At 42.4% G+C, this 14,445-nt stretch overlaps 1 protein-coding gene across 2 annotated transcripts in view; it reads right to left on the reverse strand.

The window, feature by feature from the left end:
* The window catches only part of CWF19L2 (CWF19 like cell cycle control factor 2), an 83,867-nt gene extending 83,445 nt beyond the window's left edge, over window positions 1–422 (reverse strand). For both annotated transcript variants that reach the window (XM_085309046.1, XM_085309045.1), the window contains exon 1: window positions 402–422. The gene's annotated coding sequence lies outside the window, so the exon portion shown is untranslated. The remainder of the gene's footprint in view (window positions 1–401) is intronic.
* Window positions 423–14,445: the final 14,023 nt, after the last annotated feature.

A 14,445-nucleotide genomic window follows, 5' to 3' on the forward strand; every position in this document is an offset into this window, starting at 1 on the left:
GCCCGGCGGAACGCCGCCGCGGGGCAGGGCTGGGGCGCGCACGGTAGCGGTGGTGCCCGGGGACTGCGCTGCCCCTGCAGCAAAACGCCCTTCCCACCCGCGAGAAAAGCGCAGTGGGGCTCGGAGCCGCGAGAGAGGCGCTGCCCCACCTCGGCGTGCCCGGGTCAGCCAGGACAAGGCAGAGCAGGCACTCCCGGATGGGCGCACGGGCGCACGGCGCGCCTATACCTGTGAACGCGTAAATACACATGCATGTGTCCGAATGCAGCCACCGCGCAGGTGAACRCGAACACAAAACAGCGCTTGCACAAGCAGGAGCGGCACTGATGGCTTCACGCTGGTCCACTCACCAGCGGACCGTAAGGAAAGCCCGTAAGTGGAAAATACGCATATGTACGTACTCACGTGCATACAACGTGGATCCCTCCGGCAGCCGCCCGCAGGCACCCAGCAGGGCCCCGCGTCCCCAGCTGCTGGTGCCTGGACATCTGAGGGCTGGAGGCCTGCAGCCCCACTGCAGCCCCCATACTCGGACCCACACACACGCGCACACCCGCTGTGAGGACCCGTGGATCCCCTCGTCCCTTCGTCTCGGACGCCTGCACACAAGCGGGTCTCGCCACTCGCTGGCCCGCAGGCTCTCCCGGACCCCACGTAGGGCCTGACGCTCCCCGTTGCCACGATCCAGCTTGAGACCGACCTTCCAGCCACTCTCTCTTCCATTTGCAGCCAGTTTGGTGCTTCCATGCTAACATACGGCTTGGTGCCRGCGCTCAGTATCTGCCTGGGCAGGAGGAGGATGGAAATTTTTTTTTTAAAAAAAAAGTGTTCAGGCACGTACAAGTTGCAGTTGGCCAACAGTATATGACAGAGCTGCTAAATCTCAGGTGAAGCAGATATTTATCTGACACAATTTCTCTGGGACAAGATCAGAGCATTATTACTGTGTGTTTGGCATCAAACATAGTTACAATGAGAGTAATATTATTTGGGCTAAGGTCTGAGAAAAATGTCTGGGTAATTCGTTAGCTATTTGCCTTGGGCAGTATGTTTTCAAAGTGTTAACAGTGACTGAATAATCATCTCCGTGGTGGTATTAACCACGTAAATCATATTCGCATCTTTGTTCACTCCATGCTATGACAATTAGCAGCATCTTCTGAAGAAAAATTTGTTGCAGATCCCCACCAGGTAGGGAATCGTAACTGAYAGAGCTCAGTAGTCACTGCACGGAGAAGCAGCACAACCCCCTTGGGAAGCAGCGGGACGGACGCGCGAGGCAGTCCAGCAGGTCCGGCAGACGCTGAGCTCGTTCCTTAGCTTCGTACGGCAAAGGGCACCGCGACTGAGGGAGGGGAAGCAAGACAAGCGCAGGTCTGGCCCCCAGAGGAAAGCCTCCTCTCCTCATGACGTGTGCTTTTTACTGACAAACTGGCTCTTTTCCCTCCCGGATTTTACCACGTCCTCCAGGCAGCCAGCAGAGCAGTTCAGGTGGGTACTCCCCAACTTACTCCATGTGCAGTCAGGTATAGTGGCTTAATGGGCTTATATTTAAGCTAAACAGCAAATTGTTAGTCCAYGAGCTGATCCAGCTAGTTGAGACTGAATCCATTGAGGGAGTGTTTGGAAGAGCCGCATGAGAAGAGGAAAGTTGGTAACTATGACAGAAGTGCGGTTTGCAACTGCTGTGGACAATAACTTCTTGCACCAGTAGCTGGAGTCAGATCAGAAAATGTGTTTTCCACCAGCTCAAGATACAGACAAAAAAGAGATCTTAAAGCAGTGTATAAGCTTTTGCAATATTTGGTATTACTCTTGATATTCATAATCCTCTGTATCAGGTAATAAGGCAACACTGTAAATTTTCATTTAAATGCAAGTTTCCAATACTCATTATTTTAGAGGAGAAACCATGACACAAATGCATTCTAGAAGGTCAAAAACTGAAAAATAGTTAAAATTTAAAAGTTATTTTTGTAAATTTTCATTTAAATGCAAGTTTCCAATACTCATTATTTTAGAGGAGAAACCATGACACAAATGCATTCTAGAAGGTCAAAAACTGAAAAATAGTTAAAATTTAAAAGTTATTTTTAAAATATGAAAAATTTAAAAGTTATTTTTTAAAATATGATTGTTCTGCCATCTTGTAGTTTTTGAGAGATGACTTTAATATGTGCAGTCAACAGTTAAGAAACAGATGACATAATTTTATCTCATTTCGTCTTTTCATCCAAGAACAGGGTTTTCTCAGAGGAAGCAGTATAAAATGAAAATTTAGTCTCATTTATTTTAACACATTAGTATTTCTGAGACCCACTCACATGCTCAGAAATCTACAGTGAGCTTAGAGAAGAAGTCTTTGGCATATTACTTTTAACGGTCAACAGGACACCTCTGCTCAATCATCTTATTCCCACTGCCAAAATTAAACATATAAATAAAACAATAATGTTCCACAGTTACTAGTCTTTGCTGGACCCCTACCGGGAGGCACTGACCTTGCAAAGTGAATTAACATTTCCCATGTAACAACGTATTTTACACTTGCCGTGAAAAAAAGCTACACAGTCAAGCTGGTGATTCTCCAGCRAACCTGTGTTATAAACTTGCATGCTGCTGACCTTCGCTGCTTGCCTTTAGGGCTCTATTCGATGTTTCATTTTTATATGAAAAAGTCTGGAAAAAATCTCTCCACTCGGTGTGATTCTGTAGTTTTGTTTAAGGAAAAGGCAGTGTTTCACTAGGCAAAGGGGTTCTTTGAGAGTACAAAACTTTTTTTTGCCACAGTGGTGAAGCTGCAAGGTAAAGAATAAATCCAGCTTACTGCTAGGGGGAGGTTTATATCTGGATTTTAGCATGACATTCTGAAGTGTTCATACTAAATAAGCASAGTATCCAACAGGATGCTGGGGAGAGGGTGGAGGGCAGGTACACACCAGTCGAGATGCCCTCACTTTCAGTCAGTTCTCATTCTGTTCATTTTCCAAACCACCTGAGTTTCAGTTGCCATTTCTACTGCTGCGCAGTTATTTAGATAGATTCTGAGGGATCACACAAGCTGGGATGGAAATTTTTAATGGCTCAGTTAAGAAATAAAAAAATGCAGTCATTTGAGAAATTACAGCAAAGAACAAAGAATGTAAAAAAGTATGGGAAAAATGAAATACATTTTTTTATGGAAAAAGTGGGGTTTTTTCATAGGAATGTTGCTAAATTTCCTCAGCAGAGAATGAAAGCAACAATGTCTAACTCAGTGCCATAAAATGATAAAATACATTGCCCAAAAATCAATGCAGTAGCAATGTCCAGGTTATTAGTTTCTCGTGCCTGAACTGTGCAGTGAGGGCCAAAATTGAAAAAACAGACAATTTTCTACTGTCCATCGAAAAGAGTGGTCCCAGCAGCAAAGGAAGAGCCGCTGTGGCATTGCTGACACCAACAACCTGCCTTGGAAATGAGCATGGAGTTCATAATGAAGATGAATGAGGAAACCGTGGTGGATCGAAGAATGGTTTCAGCCATCGTTCCATATTCAGTAGCAAAGCATGTGYTGTCTGCCCCCAAGCAACTGTTATTTTGTTAATCTGCTCAGCTTTGAAAACAAGTTACCTCTTCGACTACAGTTAGAAAGAGCGAGGGGATGAGGTTTAGAAACACATCCATTTTCTCTCTCCTCCCCCCCAGGTTCATGACTGCAATAGTAAGAACTGGTCAGGTGGGAAATTCTCTAGCGACAGCTAGTGACTAACAAATATTTTCAGAGGAGTCTATAGAGGTACAAATAGTATTGTTACACATTTGAAATGATAATTTGTTCAGTATATTTCTTGTGGGGCTTTTGTATGTTTTTTCTTTTTTTGTGAGTTGAAAATAAAGTTTTTAGTGTATTGGTAGCACATAAYACTAATAATATTTAGAAATTATTTATCCAGAAAAGACAACTTTTTGTAGCCACCTGCTTGTCTGTACTGTCTTCTGCTTTACTGAGTCTGGTTACACACCTTTTTAAAAGTCTTTCTGAGGGAAAAAGATAAGTCTTTCCTGCTGCCTGCACAGAGGTGCACGACAGGCACTTGGAATCAACTGCTTCCATAAGGAGACATACATACTAACTCAAATCAGGTAGCAGGGGCGTGAAGGTAAACCTAGTGCTTTAGTTTGTTAGTCCTCATACATCAGACCAATGCAATAACTCAAATGCAGAGCATCGTTTCAGTGCGGTTTGTTTGTTTTGTTTTTAAACTGAGAATAAAAAGCCTAATGTGTTTTTTAAAGCTCGGTCAGTTCCATAAACCAGGCTGTAGCCTAGTCCCACAGGCAGCTCCTTCGGCCAGTTAGTTACAGGAGCAGCAACACCTTAAACTGATGCTGTAAACACTCTGAACCTAGAAACCACAGGCTGTCGCTGCTGCTGCTCTTTGCCATCAGCTGCCATCTCCCAAAGATCGAGGGGCTCTCTTTGCCCTGTCCTCCCGCGCTGTTTTCCTTCGTGCACATCTCGCAAGCAGCAGCCAGGAAACGCTGAAGGAAGCTGCTGCTGCACCCCCAGCTAGGCTCGTGGTGTGGAGGTATCATAGGGGAGACTCTCTGTCATTGCAACTGATATTTAAAAAACCCGTAGGGATGGGAGTTTGGCTGGAAATTCTTTCTCTAATGAAATGGAGAACGCTCACTGAAAAAAAWTATTGAGACCAGTGAGGTCTTGCTCCGTGGGAAGGGCTCCAGTGCACTACAGCATTGTAATGATAACTGCAAAGAGAATTTGACTGCCACAGAGAACGTCCGTAATTGTCKCTCTTGGTAGCAGCTCAAGCAATTTACTCCTCTCCAATTTTCACTCCACAATTCCWGGAATTGCTTTTCATATTTCTTTATCTTACAGCATTGTGTTAAGAGGGAAGGGCAATTTCATAACCAATCCTTGTCTCAGCCCTTGACCCAGAAATGGCTGTAGCTGCTGAGTAATGTGTCTGACATCCCAAGCCACAGACTTTGTCACAGTCCTTAGCAGCAAATCCTCTGCAGAGGATAATACTGTTCAGGTTATCTTGCCACTTATCTAATTTTCAAGCACCTCCAGGGCCCTGCTTTTGGAAACACACAGCCAACACCAAATAAGCCTGTCCTAAGTCAGAAAATAAACCACAGAGCGTGAGGACCATGGATTTCTTTTACTGTGTACTTTGGCCTGCTGTGGCCTTGGAGATTTAAGAGTGGCAAAAACCAAAGACGGTATTTTTCCTAGTCAAGGTTCACCCAATACTCCTCTGTGATGTGGTTTCACGCTTTCACGCAGAAGGACAGAAGCCTCCTATGAGCTGCTGGTGCAGGCAATAGAGGGCATTCTGCTTGGTTGGCGGATTCAGAAAAGGATCAATCACATGGCAGTAATGACTTTATGTCTTACAAAGCCAAGYACGGGTTAAACAGGGCAGAAGGGTGAAGAAGTAACTTTTGCCACTGTATTTTCTCCTGCCTGATCCCTCAGGAATATACCTGGCATGTGRGCCTGACCAAGCTGATTGACACTTCTGAGATTATCTGGGAAGTGGAGAGAGGAGAGAAGAGCTCTGGCCATCTTAGAGCACATCTGCTAGGGATCCTCGWGCAATAAAAATAACTGTGGCCTGCAAGCTGGCTCGATGTCTTTCAGATTTTATAACACAAAATGGGAGAGAGCAAGAATAATGTTATGAATTGCTGGACTTTGTGTTGTTTAGACTTTGAGATATAAACAGAAAAAAAACCCCACAGAACTAATCATGGTAATTCCTCTAACTCATAACTCAAGGCATACAGATAAGCTAAATCTTCATGATCATCATTGCTTCATTAAGAATTAGTGTGAATGTTGTAGATCACCTTTTAATCTATTGTCTTGCCCAATGCAGCCTGAGATCCAAGGAAAGAGCATGATAGAAAAATATACTTTGTTACTATCTTAATAGCACTGCCCTTGAAAGAAGATTTAGAGGTCTTTTACACTAAAACTTTTACACTAAAAACAAGAAACAAATTTCAAGCCCATGTTCAAAAATATGCCTCCTATGCCCTGACRCAATAACCGTGCCTCTAAGGAAAGGTTCTGCTACAGCGAGGGGTATGGTAAATCACTACTTCCACTGAGCAGGTTTGCAATGCAGAATGAGCTAGAGCTATCTTAGTAAACCACTTGGTCTCTTTACATTTAATTTTCATTAAATACACGCAATGYGATGCTCTGACTCACTTAGAAACTGTGTTCCTTTGTCTCAGCATTAAATTAACCTAGATGAGGAGGCAATGTTACCTAGTGAAGAAGCAGAGGGGAAAGTGTGGCAATGGAAGTTTTCCTCTGGTCTGCCATACTTGTGAAAAAAGCCAAGTAAATCCCAATGGAAGGATTCTTGCATTCCTCTCAGATTTTAGGTACTATCAGTGCCTGCCGCACTCAGCTGGAAAATAGCGTTTGTTTGTGTTTCGACAGGAATGTCACATGGTGACCAGGCTTTTTCGGGCCTCCACGTGGGAGGTTTGTACTGTGCACCGCCTTTAGGTCCAAACACGGTGTAAAGTTGCAGGTGACTGCGCTCTTCTGCCAGTGCCATAGAGGTTTTTAAACCAAACTAACTGTCAGAACCCACATACAACTAATTTGCCTTTTAAGGCTTCACCTAAGGCTCTTTTTGTAAAACCCAGTACTACTAGGCTCAGAATAGAGAGCTCTCTTACTGGAAGAGAATCTAATTCTTTTTACTTTAATTGAAGATTTTAGACTGGTTGGAGAACTCAAAAACACTTTCTGTGCTCTGAGTGTCAGTGGTAGTTTCCAGTGCCTCTGCACTGAACTATTGAACTTCAAGGCAAACTTGGGATGAAGTAACCTGAAGGACGACAGAGAACTATACATGTCAGAGCCAGATAAAATACGTCCTCTTGTTCTGCTGCCCCAGGGAGAGGCAGTGATGGACTCTAAATAAAAAGTATCATTTCATCCTTCTTCCTTAGAATGTGGGGTGCAGAGTGGGAAAAGCGAGAAGTAAAGGAGTAAAGGGAGTAGACACAGCAGAAATCATTAGATTAGCACATAAAAAAAAWWAWWAAAAAAAAATAAAAGTTCACCGAAGTCGTCAAAGTAACTGTGCTGTCTTGAAGGGAATAGCCCTCCTAGAAACTGATTATAATTATCAATTAAAAACATCAGCAGGCTAGTTACCAGACCAGACATTTACCATAAGGTGTCAAAATTGCCCAGCTGAGATGCCTAGAAAGGGTCCATTTTTCAGGAGCTGAAAATTTCTGTTTGAAAAGCCATAAGCTGTATATTCAAAACTTAATCAGTAAATTATAAGATTAATTCCTTTAAGTTCTCTGGAAGCCAAACACTTAGTTACGCCTTTCCTTCTATGGATGCATAAAACATATAGTTCAAGAACTCATCCCCTCTGCAACAAGTGATCAGAATTTTTGAATCAAAGTTTTGAAGCCTGTGAGTAATCCACCCTTTTGGAGGACCGCAGAACTGACGATGCGATACAGCCCTGTATCTCAAGGGCCTTGAAGCTCAACGATACCTTCTCACGGAGCCCTCCCCAGGATGGCCCATATCCTTTTAAAAGCCACAGACTGTTAAAAAAGAACTGTGAAACAAGATGGTTAGATATAAAAAAAAATGGCGATATAGAAAATATTGCATAAAGTCCTGTAATGAGGGGCACATAATCTGAGGAGAGTATTTGAATGGGAAACATGAAGTATTAGGATTTTCAAGCAACTCAGAGAGATCATTATTTTCCTGGTGAGTCAGGAGATTAGTTTAGTAGTGGCACATTAGGTAGTCTGATGTGGGGTAGAGTTATAGGCCATAAAGCGAGAGAAGAAACATTTACATTAACGAGGCTGAAAAGATGAAAAGCACACAAACTGGTCCTTAGGCAGGGATGTTGTCCAGAGAAGATGAATTTGGGCGAAAAGAAAAAAAGAGAGAGAAAAAAAAAGAGAGAGAGAGAAAAAAAGAGGCAGATTTGTGGTGCTATATTTAGAGAGCACGAAAAAATRTAACAAGATTGTATATTGTGAAAACTACTTTCAGCAACAAAGCAAGAAACAAGAAAAGAAAAGAATGAACAACCTTTCTTCTCTTTCTCATCCTCACCATCCTTAACTAAGGGAATAAGATCATGTGAAAAGCTGAGGAGCTTTAAAAATGGAAACCTGAAAATAGGATTTGCCTTTTAATAATAGGAGTGCAAGAATCACTACACTATTCTAACAGAGCTTTAGATACTGTCAGACTGCGACTGGAGAGATTGCTGAAGAGAGCTGCAGAGTGCTGCGAAGGACTCTGCCTGCCTCCCTGAGATGGATGCCCCAGCAGTTCTCAGGCTGAGATCTCATATTTTGAACTCATCCAAGGGTATGAGGAGTTTGACATYAAGGACTGATGTGTGTATGAGCAGCTAGAGTGCGATGAGAAATATGCTTCTCCATCTCTGCTTTACAGAAGGCATCAGAAATGAACAAGTTGAGGAAACAGGATGGCTCAGCAATAGACTATAAGCTATTTTTCAGTGTTAACAATTTTTAAACTCTGGACTTCGAGTCACTATTTAAGTTTTGATTTAAATTCCAAACAAGACAGCATATGCAGGCACACAAGATCATTTTAAAAAATATGTTTCATGCTAATTTATTCTACTCTTGCATGCTTCGTTTCAGCACGGTTTTCCTTTAAATTTTAATGGGAATATAAGACAATCACAGTTACAAATAAATATGTAATTTGAGATGGTTGATTGCTGTGACAGAAGATTGATGCTCTTKCTGTTTTTTAGATAAAGGGTATTATTAGTTTTACAACAAAGGTCAGTTTATCATAATGGTAAAGTGATAATACAGTGAATTTCTGCACTGGCGAGATTTACTTAGTAATATTGTGATGACACATCTCTCCACCTTGTTTTCTTTTGATCWGGAAATCTCTTTGCTTTTGTAAAATCAGAAGAAAAGCTACTGCTGTTATCGAGGTGGCAGCTTTGAAACAGTAAAGCAGAAACAAAGCCTGGTCAAGGGGGAGAGCCAAGTTTCCTATCCCATCCGACAGTCTTTGCTGCATCCCCGATCCTTCAAGTCCGCAGATGTGTTTTCATACGATCACCCACASGGACATCTTGATACCTGCAGGCCTATAGGCACCTCCACTCTTCCTACAGCCATACTGGACCTGGCAAATCCAGCCCTGCTTGCCAAGCCACATTCCTTGAGGCTCACATTCCTTGAGGCTCACAGAGTCAAAAGGCAACTCTCCATTAACCTCCAGGGTCTTCTGAAAAAAATCCTAAAATAAAATGCTTACACCATTTTCAAAAATGGCTCTTCAAAACCAAAGCAATGGTTGACAGGAAAAATGTCAGTGCAAAAAGTATGATCACAACACTGGACTTCAGGAAAGCACATCTGGCCTCTTCAGGGACCTTCTTKGAAGARTCCCATGGGATAGSGCCCTAGAAGGAARAGRGGTGCAAGAGAACTGGTTAATATTCAAGGATCACTTCCTGCAAGCTTAAGAGAGGTGCATCCCTATGAGTAAGAAGTGCAGCAGAGGGGGCAGGAGACCTGCATRRGTGAGCAARGAGCTCCTGYGAAAATTCAAAYAGAAGAAYAAARTGCACAGAAGATGGAAGCAGGGACAGGCCATTCGGGAGCATCGTCCAGGAGTGCAGGGATGTGACTAGGAAGGCCAAGGCCCATTTGGAATTAAATTTGGCAAGGGATGTCAAGGACAGCAAGAAGAGCTTCTTCAAAACCCATCAATAACAAAAAGAAGACTAGGGAGAATGTGGGCCCTCTGCTGAATGGGGTGGATGCCCTGGTGACAAAGGATACAGAGAAGGTAGAGTTAAAGAGTCAAAGYCTTCTTTGCTTTAGTCTTTACTGCTATGGCCAGCCCTTGGGAATCTCAGGCTCTGGAGACCATAGAAAAAGTCTGGAGAAAGGAAGACTTTCCCTTGGTCAAGGAAGATCATTTAGGCAAACCTGACACCCAAAGACAAGTGCAGGGTCCTRCACCTTAGAAGAAACAACCTCACGCACCAAGACAGGCTGGGGTGCTGACCTGCTGGAAAGCARCTCTGCAGAGAAGGACCTTGGGGTCCTGGTGGACAAGTTGACCATGAGTTGGCAATGTGCCCTTGTAGCCAGGAAGGCCAATGGTATCCTGGGGTGCATTAGGAAGAGTGTTGACAGCAAGTTCGAGGGAGGTGATCCTGCCCCTCTACTCTGCCCTGGTGAGGCCAYATCTGGAATATTGTGTCCAGTTCTGGGTTCCCCAGTACAAGAGAAACATGGACCAATTGGAGCAAGTCCAGTGAAGGGCTACAAAGATGATTACAGGACTGGAGCATCTCTCTGCTGAGGAAAGGCTRCAACAGCTGGGCCTGTTCCACYTGGAGAAGASAAGACTGAGAGGGAATTTTATCAATGTGTATAAGTACCTGTAGGGAGGGTGTAGAGAAGATGGAGCCAGACACTTTTCCATAGTGCCAAGTGGCAAGAGCCAAACTGAAACACAGAAGTTCCACCTGAATATGAGGAAAAATGTCTTTACTATGAGAGCGACAGAGCACTGGAACAGGTTGCTCAGAGAGGTTGTGCAGTCTCCTTCTCTGGAGTCTCCTTTTCAAAAGGACACAATCCTTGGAAACATGTTCTAGGTGAYCCTGCTTGAGTATAAAAATTGGACTAGATGATCTCCAGAGGTCCCTTTCAACCTCATCCCTTCTGTGATTCTGTGGTATTTCATTACTGCTCAGGCACCATTTAGTCTAGTTATGCCCATAAACTCATATTACTCACATGGAGGTTGGATAATTCAGTGAACTGGAGTAACCACAGGGTAGGTGGCTTATTTCACAGGAGTTCAAAACTAACCTTTCCTTTCCTCCTAACTTCAACTCAGGGAGCAGTTACACTGACACAGGAGTGGCCCTCACCTTGGGAACGGTGAGTCCATCCCCACTAGAACTTCATAATCATCAGTAAAATCTTTGAGTTTTATTTCCCTCTTGCACAAAGCACAGATATGCTGCACACAAGCTCCAGGCCAAGCACTGCAGCACCCTCAACTGAGGTATGCTGTGCCTGCACAGTAGCCCTCTGTGGCAGGGGATCCCTGAGAGCTAAAAAGCATCAGAAATAGGTGCTCCTGCATGGCAGAGTGTATCTGAACATTACAACCTAAAAGTTAAGCCCTTTCCCTTTACTAGGAATGCAAGTGAGTTGCTGCTTTTTCAGTGCAAGAAAGAGGAGCTCCTGGCAAGGCAAGCAGAAGGTTGCTTGTGGAGGAGGAAGCATGAGGAGACCAATGATGAAGGATTCCCCTTAAAAAGGGTGAACCAAAGAATTCAGAGAGTGAAAACATGGCAGTCTGAAGCAAAGCAGTGATCCGATGAGCCTAGAGAAACCCATCACTCTCATCTAGGGCCCCCCACAGACAGACACAGACACACACACACACCACTCCAAAGCAAGAACAGGAGCATTCCTGGAAGTCTTGGATGCAGAAAGCTGGTATTCCTGGCCTGTTGCATCACATATACTATTTTTCATTGCTTCCAGGACTTCCTATGACCATCTTTATCTTTCTCTCAACGCTGCAACTCACCAAGATATATCATGAAGGGCCTTGAACACAATGAAAAAATGAGATGTGACAAAGAGGGGGTCAGTGAAGGAATGCGACGAGAGAATGCAAGGCAGTTAAAATGGGAAACTAGGAAGATGATCAGTGCAGTAACACTAGGTATAGGTGTCTAAATAAATACAAATGTGGCAAGATTACATTGCTGAAGCCAAAGGAAAATAAATGTTGCAGCAAGCAATTCATGAAAACCTACATCTGGAGAGACTGAGCAACTTTGTTTTAGCCACAGTGAATTGTGTCTGCCAGATATCCAACAGAGAGGCCAYGATTTTAATCTGACATAAGGAAACAAATCTGTAATAGAGAGTTTGACTTGTCATTTGTCTACAGACCAATGATAATTAAATTGCATTATATTTGTAGATGACATTACATCAAGATAAGAAAAACTAGGAAACAAGATTAGAGTCCTATGGAACCTATCCAAAGGAAGGATGAGGAAAACCCTCTCAAGGACATGCACAGAGTGACTAGAGACACAGAACGAGACTCAGGAAAGGAGAGCATCGCAGAAGCAAGGGCAGGGCAAACTTTCAAAAAAAATAACATCTAGCATTCTCAAAGGTGAAGTGAATATCAATGAAGATGAGGCACTGACAAGCATACACCAATACTGATATCTTTTAAAGTTAGGTGAGATGGCTTACAGCCTTGAAAATCTCTATTTATCTGGTAGATGAGAGTGCCATCAGGCACAGTGGAATAAACTGTACGTATTCAACAAGCATCTCTGCAGCAAATATCCTGTTAGGAGGTGAGCAAGAGAAGAAAAATGTTGCATTTGTGACCACCTGAGATGTCACATATGGCCTTTCCAAGTGGTTTGGACAGAGCCATCCAATTCCGATTCTGTCCCAGGAGAACACACATTAGTTAATGCAGGAGGTTATTTGCATAACAAATTAAGGTCCAAATGCTGCTGTTGTCAATGTAATCACTCAACATAAAGTACATTAGCACATATAAGAGATTTACAGTGACAAATGAAATGTCTTTCCCTCTTTTCTCCTCAATAAATTATAGAAAACCATAGTGACACATGTAAAAAGCAGTAACAAGAAATCCTTAATTGTAACAGCAAGAAGAATACACAAGACCAAGTACACTAGAGACAGTAACCATTAATCCTCTTCAGCATTTCTATACAAATCTTTACTCTTTCTCATTTGCAAATGGAACTGTTTCTGTTATATTTACTGGTCTAATTTATCTGATTTGAAATTCTGAAACTAAAATTCATCCATATTCCAGCAAATCTGAAAACCTCCTAATGTATGGAGGAATGTTGTCACTCTAAATCTCTTATTATGTAAGTGCTTGGGACTGCTCCCCATCCACCCAGTATTCCCCACATTTTATCAGGGAAATACTTTGAATAATTCAGAACATTTGCTGTATGCAGTGACAGCTGTAATGACATTAATTTCTGGCACGTAGTTCCCCAAACACATTAATTGCTGTTTGCTTTATATGGAGTACACCTGAGCTCTGCTCAGGAAAGATTTACCTAGGAAACAGAGTTTCTGTTTTGTTTTTCAGAAGTTCTCTTCATCCTGTATGCATGCAAGCAGCTTGCTATCACTCAAACTGATTGCTATGTTCTAGTCTGTATTTAATACCTCTGATAGGTGTTTGCTTTATTTGTTCCCCTCGAGATCRTGCCATGTAAGGGATTACTACCAGTTTCCATTCTCCACTGTCATGCTCTATTGCTATTAAGCTTTAGATTCTTTTTACCACGCTCTTCCCCATTACCTGTTCTTATGATTGCCCTGCTCTTCCATCTCTTAATACATTAAAGCAACTTCCTCACTTCCTCCACTATCGCTTAAAGACWGAGCTGAAAATTAGTGACCTTATATTTAGTATCAAAGTGGACAGGATAGAAATTAGTTATTTCAGTTGAGCCAGTAATGGATACAAGCTTTAATCATACTTGTAGGCATGAAGTATATCTATATTTGTATTTATATGGAATATAAGTTTCAGCATAAGAGAAAGCTTCMTATTTTTTTCTAATAGGTCAGTTAAAGAAAAGAGATGGTATAAGAAAAGGATATCACCATTTACAAGGCATGAAGACAGACAATAGCCCAGAGGAAAACAAGTATTAAAACTATCATATACTGGAGTTAGGGTGATCAAAAAAAAAAAAAAAAAAAATCATCAATGAGTAAAGGGTGGGAGATTTGAATAAGCAACAAAGCAAGTCCCAGGTAAGATTTTGGGCATAAAAGCTAGCACTGTTCTTCATGATTCTTTCCACAAAAGGAAAATTCAGAAGAACTTAAGTGGTCCACACAAGTAAGGTAAACACCTCCCAGATAGGAACAGAGAAAGCTTTCAGACCTGAATCTGGGAAAGTGTTTCTTTTTTTTTCTTTTTTTTTTTTCCTTCTGGTTTTAATGTCTTCATTGCTTAGATTTAGTAAATAAACCTTTATACTTTTTTCTCCTTTAACATTGTTCGAGTTGAGGGTTACTTCAGTGTAGATGGCTAACAACCAGTTACTACACTCTGCTCTGGTCTTCARACAAGGGCATTGAAACATTTTCACAATGGCTAACACCAGTCGCCCTTCAGGATATGTTGTAAAATAACAGGATATACCTTCTTTGAGCTGTGTGTATTACATTAGGAACYGGTAGTCCAAAGGCCTCCATGGAAGACATTTCTTCCAGGTAATCAGCATTATCAAGAAAACTCCTTGGCCTGCATCAAGATTAGTGGAGAAATGCCCACAGAAGTCGCAGAATCACATT

Source organism: Rhea americana, unplaced genomic scaffold, assembly GCF_003343005.1.
Source record: "Rhea americana isolate MKP2758 unplaced genomic scaffold, rheAme1 scaffold_29, whole genome shotgun sequence".
Classification (NCBI taxonomy): domain Eukaryota; kingdom Metazoa; phylum Chordata; class Aves; order Rheiformes; family Rheidae; genus Rhea; species Rhea americana.